The sequence below is a fragment of the Lactuca virosa genome, chromosome 2, assembly GCF_052849685.1.
Source record: "Lactuca virosa cultivar CGN04683 chromosome 2, Lactuca_virosa_CGN04683_v6, whole genome shotgun sequence".
Lineage (NCBI taxonomy): Eukaryota > Viridiplantae > Streptophyta > Magnoliopsida > Asterales > Asteraceae > Lactuca > Lactuca virosa.
Window position 1 is genome coordinate 163,569,771 of NC_136427.1, and position 12,520 is coordinate 163,582,290.

A 12,520-nucleotide genomic window follows, 5' to 3' on the forward strand; every position below is an offset into this window, starting at 1 on the left:
ATATTTTATGTTACAAGTGGGTCAAGTGTGCCCACTTGCCTCCATGTGTCACCTTCTCATTAGCCCAACCCTATCCACATCACACAAACCAAGGCAAACATCCTCTCATCTTTTCAACTTGCTCCAACCTCTATATAAGGAAATCCCTGGAAGACTTCTTGATTTCCTTGATCATTTTCTTCACCATCAAACACTTACACACTTCTTAACCATCAAGAGAGCCTCTTTTTCTCTCAACTTCCAGCCCCACTTTTGAAGTGTTCTTGAGTTATTTATTCACTTATTTGTAAGTATTTACTTCTAACTCAAGTGCTATTACATATTTTCATAACATTCTTGAATCATCTACACACATATTAACACGAAATCGTTCATAGGATCATCCAAACACTTCGTGTGTTCATCAAGTGTTCTTGACTTGAAACTCATCGTCTTCAACCTTCCATCCTTCAAGAAATCACATAAGGTGAGTTCATACCCCTATATTTTCTGGTTCTCTTTAGTTTTCAGGGGGGGGGGAATACAAGTTAAAACACCAAAAACTTAACTAAACTCAAACATCATCTTTCAACGGAAAAGTTGAGTTCCATTCACGGACTATTTTGACCATCTTAGGCTTAATATCTTTCAAAACTATTTAATATGCGAATAATTCAGGTTTATACCTTTAAAATGACTACTTGCACATCTTCATACGATTTTTCTACAATTTATGGCGATTTTTACAATACAGCCTATCATTTCAGAAACCACTTCGGACCAGTCTGTGAAGTTGGCCCTTTTTACAAAAGTTAAAGGTCACTAAAAATCATTATAAAAATTATGAATAAAATAGACACATTTTTTAGACCCTCAGAGTTTACAGATCTAAATTTGACCTCTGACGATTTTTCTATAAATGTTTCCAATAGCAGGAACAGAAAAGTTAAAAACTATAAATATTTAAAAATCCTATTTACACCTTGTAACTTGCTGAGCAAGGTGTGTAGTATTGTTTGAATACATGTTGTTGATAGTACACATTATCTACCTTAGTTTATCGGTATGAATCATATACAAAGAAGTACTACTACTACTAATGATTATAATAAATTATAATAAGTAAAGTTAAGTCTATTATACACCACAAACAAACATGCTAAACTATAATAGGTATAGTTAGGTTGCATATACAATACAAACATTATGATAAACTATAAATGGTATAGTTTATGTTTCTTTTACATTTCGAATTCATAAGAAAAGTTTTTCATACAAAAAGGGGGTACATTACAAAGTACCGGGTTTTCATATAAACGGGGTACAAATACAAAGTACCGGGGTTATACAAAAAGGGGGTACATTACAAAGTACCGGGTTTTCATATAAATGGGGTACGAATACAAAGTACCATGTTTATACAAAAGGGGTACATTACAAAGTACCGGGTTTTCATATAAACGGGGTACGAATACAAATTACCGGGTTTATACAAAATGGGTACATTACAAAGTACCGGGTTTATACAAAAGGGGTACATTACAAAGTATCGGGTTTACACAATTGGCTTTTATGGTATTAAAACTACTTATACTATTTTAAGTATGGGAATTTACTTACAAAAATGGAGTCTTAATACAATAAAGGCTACAAGCCATCTTCTTAAAAACACAGAATCCACCAGGTTTAACGTCATCATTGGCAAAGTGATGACATCTTCAAACTAGTTTTCTTAATAGCAAAACTACACACTTGTAAACTAAGTATGGTATTTATACTTACATATTTTGGCCTTGGTTCAATTAAGGCTATCACACACTTTACGGAAAATATAGGATTTTCTGGAAACATTAGAGACTTAAGAACCACACAAAAAGGGGTTTTATGCACATACAAAACTACATATGTTATTTGAAGTATGGAGATTTACTTACAAAAATAGTGTCTTAGTAAATACGTATTGGATCCGTTTGATCTAAAAACTTTACTAACATGTACACACCAAGAAATCACACCAGGAACATATTTTGTTTACTAGTATTTCAAATCTTTAAACGTTCTTTAAAAACATGAGAAACACAAATATATTTTGGTCTTAAGACTCAAAGGCAACATTCCATTTTTCCAAAGAACAAAAGGACGTACTCATTTTGAAACAAAAATGCTTATGAACTCACCAGCTTCAATGCTGATACTCTTTCAAACTACTTGTATTCTCAGGAAGCTAGTAAGTCAAGTATGCGTTCAGGTTGCGAGAAGACAGAGCATCATAGCACCAAGTCTTAATTTGCTATTTACTTTTGGAAGTTAAACCTATGTAAATCAATTACAATGTAAACTATATGTTATCAATGGAATGGTTGTTGTTGCTTTGATTACTATTGTACAATTGTTGTGATACTGTGCATGACGTCCTCTGCCCCCGAACATTTCCGCCGTTCCGGTTTGGGGGTGTGACATTTTTAAAATTTTATATTTTTGATAGATTTACTAATTTTCAAATTAAATAACACATTAAAAGTCTCATAATACAAAAATAAATACCATAAACAATAAAGATAATTCATTGCATTAATATATGTCAAATACGAATAATCGTTCCAATAGTAAGTAAATGTAACACATTGCTAATATTGCATAATATTTATTATAGAAAACAAAACATGTACAACATTTAAAGAAACCCATGACTAAATTCTCCTTTGACAATCTCCTTTGACAATTTCCTTTCTAAGAGAATAACCTGAATGCAGAAACTTTGAGAGGCAGCAGGGCATGGAAGGAGGTTGCTAGAGCTGTCAGAACCTGCACAGGGCAAATCAGTATCTTAACGTGCAATACAATACAAGATGATATGATAGAGAAAAGAGAACAGTGAATACACACCTGAAAGTTTGCACCTTCAAAAACCGGATCAAGGGTACTAAGGTCAAGTAGCAAATCAATGAATAACTTGAAATACTGTCTGGGGCCGAATGATGTTTTTTCTCCTCTGCATCCTTTTGAATGAATCTCACAGTCACTGCTAACACCTATTGCAAAAATTGTCAAATAATCTACTGTCCAACATATACAACTAATCGCAAGTCTTGATTCTAATTCGCAATTCTAACCTTTAACAGAAGAGACATCTTGCTTACTCCATGGTCAACAGAGGAGAACTAGCCATACAAAGAAGAAGCAATTATGTTCATGAAAAGCATATATATATATATATATATATATATATATATATATATATATATATATATATATATATATATATATATATATGTATGTATGTATATATAGCTTCAATTTGCTTATTATAGCATCTCACTTCTAAATCAATTTATTACAACATTGTACTTATAATTGAGTGTGTTGCTATAATGAACAATAAAAAGGGAAGTGTGTTGCTATTTGGCATTACCTGATCGGGTTAAGAAGATTCCAAAGCACTCATTTCATCCCTGCCAGCTACCAGATGACTAGCCACCTGTTTCATTAAATAACAAAAGAATACCTCACTTGTTCCTGGGCTAGTATTGACAGCACAATCAATGAATACGCTTCCATCTTGTTTTTGTGTTAAAGACGCAAGTTCAACTAACTCATCATACCATTGTTGGGCCACACCAACCTGCATTCTTTTGAGGTAATATTGGATTAATAAAATCTTTAAGAAAACAGAAGGGCATATTTGTAAATTTTAATTGAACCTTCTCCCCCTCAATTGGATCATAGAATCTTTCGAGCAGATTAACCACCGTTGACTTACCGGACCCAATTTGAAAGTAGGATGTTTAAAAAAACAAATAATCGAATGTACATTGTTATTTATGGAAATATTAAGTTGATGCATTTATTTAAGGTTTTCTTCTTGGTTTTTTCTATCTCAAACAGAATCCAATGACAAACCCTTACCCACCTGCCAAAACAAATTCGAGTCAAAAATGGTAAAATATTTGCATAAATTAGGATAATTGATTTCAACCAATATATAAAGGAAATATAACATCAAAAATACCCTTCATAGCTTTTCAAATTTGCCAGGCATAACGGTCAATTCACCATTTTTCCACTGCCTCAAGTGCCTTCACAGCCAAAGGCTCCATGGTCACAAACCACATGAGAGGATAATGTTATTTCCTGTAAAGTACATCATCTCAGTCCACTTTTCTTTTAGATGAAAACAAAAAGTGTAAAAACGAAAAAATTTGCTTGAAGGACCCGGAGCATCTTACTCTCGGTCATGCTATTCACATGAGCATCTTACTCTCGGTTAACTCCACCCTTATGAATGTTTTTGTTTACGATGATGAAAAGGTTATTTTGTTATATGGGACAGATTATTTTTTTAGATGATTAAAACTTTTAAGTAATTTTATATGATGAGTAGTAATTACTAATTAGTAAGAGACTATATTTTGAAAAGCCTCCAAGAAACTACTATTAACTCTTTGTATAATACTATTACAAACCCTTTTTATAAATTTTTGGTTTTATGAAATGATTAAAATTTAAGTTTCAACTCGGGATGCAAATGTGACTAATCCTAATTATTCCAGTCTTTTTCATTCGTGTACTAGTTTTAGTTTTGGACTGTTTTGTTTTTGTCCATATCTTCATTTGTTCCAGTCATTTTACTTTTTGATTCTCTTGTGGCCACAAAATCAGGGTGAAAGACAAAAAATCAAGAATGTTTGACTAATAGTCAAATGCTAAAATACCTAGTCTAAAAGCAATGGAATCTTACAAAAAAGTAATTTACCCTTAGGCAACAGACTAAATAATTAATAAACGAAAAAGTTACTGATATCCCAAACAAGAAGGAAAACTTTGAGACACCAAATTCGCAAACAAACATAACTACTTAACACAGAATTTAATGGAAAATTTTCTAAATTATACTTCCAAAAAATATAATCTCTACATGAGGAAAATGATTGAAAACTGACCTAATTATTATCTCCATCACTAGATGATTCATCTTCTTCATCATAAAGTAATTCTTCTTCTTCTTTTTCTTCTTCATCTTCACTTTCTTCCTCTTGTTAAAAATTTGGCTTTTATCAGCAGCCTTATTAATCTGCTCAAAATTAAATATCATAAAAATATGAACATATTAGATATTTAAATATCAAAAAAATAAATAACCTATGCTGTAAAAGTGTAACACCTCGTTTATTAAATAATTAAATGGATAAAATTAATGAACGGGTAGTAGCCCTAAAATAAATAATTATATATCAAAGGTTGGTCTCGAGGAGCTAATTATCACACTTTAAGAGATTGGGGGTTAAAAGTTTGAGTTCCGGACTCAGTTTCTAAATATCTATGAGGACAGGGGCTCCGTGGTAATTATTTGGATTTAATTTGAAAGGAAAAGAGGTGGAAGGGCTGAATATGTCATAATTAAGATATTGGAGGCTAAGGGGGTAACATAGGGAGCTGAATTGTAAAGATTACAGAAGATGGGGGCTGTTTGGTAATTTATGGGACTTAATTTGTAAGGGATTTCCATGGGTTGGGTTAAAAGGTTAAATATTGGATTGCATTTTTAAAGAAAAGGGAAAGGAGGGGCTGAACTTGCCATTATGGAAACAAGTTTGGGGGATCGGGGTATATAAACCCGTCACCCCCGGTTTTAACCCGAACCCTAAGATGAACATCAGCCGCCACATACACTCTCCATCTTCTCCTCCTAGCCGACATCTCCTCGCCACCACCGTTGTGACTCCTATCGCCGGCAAAGTCGTGAACAAGCTGTGACCGTCGTGAGCTACCGGGAGGACCACTGAAGACCGGAGAAAACCACCAAGACCAGTCGATCCACCGAGGTTGCTGCTGCCTTGCGCAGTTTTTGTTGAAGCCGGAGACACCGAGAAGCGTTGTTGCTACTCCGCTCGCCGACGAGGACGCGAGAAGGCGCCTCCTTCTCCTGTCGCGGCTGCTGTCATCGTGGCTTGCCATCGCCGTCGCCACCTTCTTTGCCTTTTCTCTGTCTCGCCGTCAGCCACGACCTGCCGCCGACATCACCGTCCGATGACTATGTTGCTGCTGTTTCCGTTGAAGATGAATTGTTAGCGGTTTGTGGGTTGTATGCTCGAGTGCGCTGTGTTGCTGCGTGATTGCAAGCCAAAAGGAAACCACCGCCACCACCGTGAGGTGGTGGCTGCCATCGTGAAACCACTGCTACTTTCGCCATGCGCCACCGCCGGCCACCATTAGGTGGTTGTGTGTCTGTTTATTTTTTAGTGTGTGTATGTTATTTGAGATGTTGCATTGTATGATGTAATCTATAAAGGAATAATGGATATGAAACTCAAAACCACCACCATAGGGTGGTGGCTGCCGCCTCTTGCCGCCGTTTCGGGTAGCGGTGTGCTTTGCCTTGTCGTGTTTGAGTCGGTTGGGATGCTTGAAACCCTAATGGGCCCAATGAAGCCCTAATGGGCCTAATGAACCCTAATTGACCAAATGACCTAGCTATTGGGCCTATTGGGCTAAGATGGGTTGGAAACCCTAATTAGGGTTTGGAAAACCCTAATGCCATGAAACCCTAATTTGGGATTTATCGGGACCGCATCGGAATTATTTAATGAACTTAAAATATTAATTGATAATCATTGCAAATTAACCTATGGCCATGTGGGACTTAATGGATTAAGTCCTTAATGGGTTAAGTAGGAAACTTGACCCTAATCATCATTTTATGTGAAACCCTAATTTCACTTGGGCCTTAAGTTGGGCATTTCTATTGGGCTTTAATGATTAGGATAATAATGGGCCATCCAAGAACAAGCTAATGTGCTAAATTAATTTAATGGGTCTAGGGTAAGGCCCATGTAAGGGATTTGGGCCCAACTTGGAAAATTGGGCCATAGATGGGCCATAGTTTGGTCCTTAATGATTATATGATATTGGGCCATTAGAATGTCAAATGTTGGACTGGAATAAATGGTTGGGCCTTAGAATAAAGCCATGTAAAGGCTTGGGCCCAATTTGGAAAATTGGGCCATATGTTGGGCTTTGATTCCTAGTTTGAGTTTTGGGCCTTTGGATTGGGCCTTGGGCTTGAATCAAGCCAAGATGGGGTAATGTAGCCTGTTACTCCAAGAACTTGTGGCTATGTGTTGGGACCCAATTATTAATTGGGTGATGTTTTGATATTGACAGTTCGGGAATATGTCATCCAGCAGCTAGGATTGTGTCTACGAGACTTCAGCAGTGTGAGGTGAGTTACCTTCCAGTAGGGGTGGGTCTACGGCCACAATGTCGGCCCACCAGTAGGAGTTGTTGTTAGATCATTGTCTTTGTGATAATTGTCCATGTTTGCTACTACCTGTTATGTTTATATGCTAGCATGATATGATGTTATGTGATAGTCGTAGTAGGGGTGAAATAGTCCCCGGTTACCGGTCGATAGGACCGAAGGGGTAGATTAGTACCCCAGCTATGGTAGACAGATTATGATATACGTGGTATAATATTATGTGGTAGTAGTAGGGGGTGAAATAGTCCCCAATTACCGGTCGACAGGACCGAAGGGGTAGGCCAGCACCCAGATATGCTAGTCAGTATGTGATTTATGTGTTTATGCTATGCTTTTATGTGGTAGTGGTAGGGGTGAAATAGTCCCCAGTTACCGGTTGAAAGATACCGAAGGGGAGGCAAGCTCCCGGTTACCGGTTGAAAGATACCGAAGGGGTAGGTCGGGCACCCCGGTATGCGTGACAGTGGGGTAGGTGGAGTACCCCGGTATGCTCAACAGGGTAGGTCGGGCACCCAGATATGCCTGGAAATATGTGATTGTATGGTATGTGGTATGATGGGGGAACTCACTAAGCTTCGTGCTTACGGTTTTCAGTTTTGGTTTCAGGTACTTCGTTTTCAAGAGAAAGGAGTCGGCTCGATCGCAGCGCATCACACTATGTTTTCCGCACATGAGATCTTTGGGATTACACTCTGATATGGTTTATGATAATATGTTTTGATTATTGACATTTTGGTTTTGACATGAGATATTATTATGAATGTTTTTATACTGTTGATTTTATATAATAACTTAATTAAAAAGAAATTTTTGGCCTTGAATTTTGGGATGTTACAAAAAGGTTGTAAGCGTCCTGATAATTGCAGTAATGACTGAATAACCTCCCCTTTTGACTTTGTAAGCTGCAAAGGATTAAAAAAATATTTTAATAAAAACTCCATGAAAATGCAACATTTTTTAAAATGTATTATAAAATATTATTATACCTTGTACAATGAATCCAGTAGTTGTGATGTGGGTTCTTGAGATTTGATATAGTCACTATGATTAATTAATAAGCAACAAACCCATGGAAGAATGCATTGTTCATCTATCGATCTATAACAAAAAAATAAAAAATTATATTTATTTAACATACAAATCTTTATTTCGGGTTTCAAGAGAATTTAGAAAAGAAAGTGGAAATGGTCAACGCTTTTCATTTCATTCCATTCCATTCCATTCTTTCCTAATTCCATTCCATCATACCAAAAGAAACAAACCTTGATTTTCACATGGCCAACAATACTTTCAACAATGTATATGCATCATCAGGTGTCATAGATGAAACAACTGCTATCATCTATTATCAACATGTTCAGAATATAATTATATATAAAAAAAAAGGCTAAGTGAAAAAAAATATAAAAATAAAAATAAAAATAGAAATCTGTTTTTATGGCACACTATCTTCAAGATTAACACCCTTCAAAAGCTTTGATAATTGTATTTTATTAGATGTAGGATCATTATCACTACTGAGAATACCTTCTGTTCTCAACGGATCTTCAAGACACATTGTAAGTTGATCCATTTCCATATTATCTAACCATCAAAACATATATAAGTCAATAAAAAGGTATAAAATTATTCCAAATTACAATAATTATTCTGTAAATAAAAATACAATACCTTTACTTGAAGTCGTATCTCTGCTTTCCCCATTATCAAAAATATTGAGAACAGGAAGCAATGCATGTTCAGTATCTGCACGATCTAAAGTTGTAACTGTTAAAATCAAAACATATTTAATAAATTACACATTTTCATCCATAAAAAATGGTTACAACTTACAATTACCAAAATACAAAAAAAGGGGGGGCGAACGTACTTTGGTTCTTGTTTTCCACCCCTTTCTTTGACTTTTGTGATTGGGTCAACGGAATTACAATTCCATCAAGGGAGCTCTTTAGCTTCACATCTGAACCACATTGTATTGTAATTTTCTCAAAAGATGGTTTTATTATTAAACCATTATTCTCGGTTTGTTTTAGGTGAATCAAATTAAAGGCCTAAAGCCCTTTTTCTTTTATTTTAAGATGAAGTATGTTGAATACATTCAAGTGATTCATAACAGAAGCTAAGATTAAGCTAAGATTATCATAACATAAGCTAAGATGAAGATGTATAAGACTATATTCCACAAATTTCAGATTTTTAGTCATTTCACCACAGATTCATAGATTTCATCACAGATAAGTCACAGATTAAATACATTCAACTGATTCAAGTATACAGATAAAATACATACAATTATACAGATTAAACACAAATTTTGACAGAAGCTAAACGAAAATTCCACGAAAATTCGGGCTTCCAAAGATTCATCAGTCACACAAATTCCACAGATTCATCACAAATAAGTGTATCTACTGAGAGGGGAAATTCAAGAACTGTACCTAAAGTGTGTGGCTGAACGAAAATCTCAAAATAGATGGATTTGGAGAGTGGGGAGCTTGTCGACTGTCGAGATAAAAGGCAAAGATACAAAGCTCTTGCGAGATCGAGATTTTGCTTGCAGACCAACTCACTTCAGCCTAATCGATTGTTACAGTGACAGATCGAGATGTTCCTCACTTCAGTGTAGTGTTGGTCGCTGAAAACCTGAGAAGGAGATGTGGAGTTACGACTTGCGAGATACTGAGATATAGATTTAGGGTTACCCTCTTAGACCACAGGGTGGTATAGTGCGGTAAACAGATCGAACACATTTTTAAATTTGCATGAAATTTACAATCACATTTTGTACTTCTTTAAACAGATCGAACACATTTTGAAGGATCAAAATCAAGTTGGCTTTTACTAAACTTCACCATATCTCTGATTAAACTTATGATTGCTTCCTGAATCCTTTTGTTCATAAATGGCTCGCTATCTGGTGAATCATTGAGACAATGAAGGCCAAAGAGAAACCCTAAATCGCATATCTTTATAGTTGTATGCGAGTGATGGGCGTATGTACACGTAAAGGCACTAGTAAGGGATTGAGGAGGTGGCGGGTCAGAAATTAGGGCTTTTTTGGAGAGACGTTTTGAATCACATCCTAGGAGTCGTCTAAATATTCGGAATTATGTTTCACCCCATTGAGTCGTCTTCTTCTTTGTAAGATCCCAAACTATTTAATGAAACCCACCCATCGTCCAATGCCTCCGACCACCACTCGTAAGCGGAGATCCATATGAAGACGAAGTCCCTAGGGCTTTTTCTTGCTAATTGGAAGAGGTGGGGAGTTTAATTTTTGGGATCCAATAGGCGGGTGAAATCCCGCCTTAAAACGTGTGTTTCATTAAAAAATTATAAAGCGACACACTTAGATGACACACATTTTATGAAAGGCACCCACCGCATTTCCTCTTTTTTTCATTGTTTGCGCGTCATTAAATGGCTGTTTTCTAGTAGTGTATACTAATACAAGAACAATATAACATTAATGTGAGCCACTACTTCATGGCATGGCAATATACTGTTGTGTCACATTTTGTAACCAAAGTCTCCTGGAGGGAGAGCGTGAATTTGTGTATAGATCTATACGGGATTGACCATCCTACACCTTGCTGCTAGCTATAGTGGGACCTGCAGGTCTACGGGTGACGAATGTCATACCATTTCGACGTTTTGATCGTCATGTTTTACTAGTCAATCAAGTATGGTTATAATCTCATCACATTTTACCTTATTTAAACAAGTGGTTTAAGGTAGTTAGTACGCGGTAGTTACTTTATACAATACTAATGTACATCTTCATTTTCCCATTACATTCATATAGTGATCTTCTCACATAAACGGTAATGTAAACTACTTTCTGGTAATGATAGTCATACTTGGTAAAAACACTCACTTCTACAAAAGAACAAACATACAGAACAGTCGGGGTCTTGGTAGAAGACTACATTTCATTATAAGTAGAAAATATAGGATTTTCTAGGAGATACAAATATTTACATCAAACACTTACAAACATTTACATCAAACACTTACAATCACTTTCTTCAAACTTATATAAACATTTGACACTAAAATACTTATGAACTCACCAGCTTAAATGTTGATCTACTCTTTCAATATAACTTGTATTCTCAGGTCACCAGTAGACAGGTACACTGGACCAGGTTTTGAGAAGACGGAGCACATTCGAGACTCGTATTTTATTTTGATTCATATTTTGGTGTCTTTCAAACTCTACACAGAACATACTTGTATTAAATTATATTATTAATACAATGGATGATGTTGTTTCTTGTTTACTATTCTGCATTGTTATGATACTGTACATGATGTCCTCCGCCCCCGAACGTTTCCGCCGTTCTGGTTTGGGGGTGTGACATCAGGCCTTGCCTGGAATGGGGCCCCGCCCGTCACACATACAAATACATACAAACCACATAAGAGTCACACAGACGATTAGCATTCTAATAACAATAATCTATGGGTCTTCATTGGTGCCTTCGACCAGCTAAACACTGTGAGTGGACTCACCTCGATCACTTGATAAACAAATAACACTATGGCTGCTGAACCATAAAATCCCCACACTAAATCACAAATATAAATCCCTAATTAGTAATTAGGTCATTAACTGAAACTGAGAGTACAATTCCTTAATTCCGACTTTTCGGGTAAAAGACTGTTTTTCCCTTCCCTTATTGGGCCTAACCTATCACGGTCCAACCCAAACTAGCCCAAGTTCCAAAAAGGCCCAAGAGACCTAAAGCCCACCATGGCCCAAAAGGCATAACATCTAATAATGGCCCAACAACCTAAAGCTCAAAAGGCTCCCTAGTAAATATGCTTAGTATACCACCAGTACGCCCTACGTACTAGATCGCGACACAAGAATCAGGAACCCTGACGCGTACGCTCAGCGTACGGTTGCATACACCCAACGTACACTCCAGTTAGCCCAAAATGCTATTAAGCACTTAATGTGTAATGCCCCGTTCCTGGTACACATTTAATTTATTAAAATATTCATTTTGTAAGAGCTACTCCATGAGTTGGTAGCCCTAACTCGTCGAGTAGATGCCAGCTTGGTCGCGGGATTTAAATGGTCTACTCGACGAGTCAGAGCCTGGACTCGGCGAGTAGGTCCATCAGGAGGAAACCCTAATCTTCAGGGTTTGCACCCTATTTAAGAATCATATATGGCCTCCACCCCAGCCTTCATTACCTCCAAACCCTATTATTGAAACCCTAATCCACCTTGAGTAATTGGGAGCTAGTTCTTCCCATTTTTGAGTGTTGTTG

At 36.5% G+C, this 12,520-nt stretch overlaps 1 long non-coding RNA gene across 7 annotated transcripts; it reads right to left on the bottom strand.

Annotated features, from left to right (window-relative positions):
• Window positions 1-2,553: 2,553 nt before the first annotated feature.
• Window positions 2,554-10,328, bottom strand: LOC145159677 (uncharacterized). Of its 7 annotated transcripts, none has more exons than XR_013737848.1 (13): window positions 10,090-10,328; window positions 9,676-9,880; window positions 8,909-8,983; window positions 8,765-8,821; window positions 8,500-8,579; window positions 8,224-8,335; window positions 7,208-8,139; window positions 4,920-5,050; window positions 3,989-4,110; window positions 3,392-3,889; window positions 3,093-3,140; window positions 2,866-3,011; window positions 2,554-2,784 (listed from the first exon to the last, which is right to left on the bottom strand). It is a non-coding gene; the product is annotated as an uncharacterized LOC145159677 (long non-coding RNA). The 7 variants fall into 7 exon arrangements; XR_013737847.1 differs by having other exon boundaries at window positions 10,085-10,328; XR_013737845.1 differs by having other exon boundaries at window positions 10,017-10,328.
• Window positions 10,329-12,520: the final 2,192 nt, after the last annotated feature.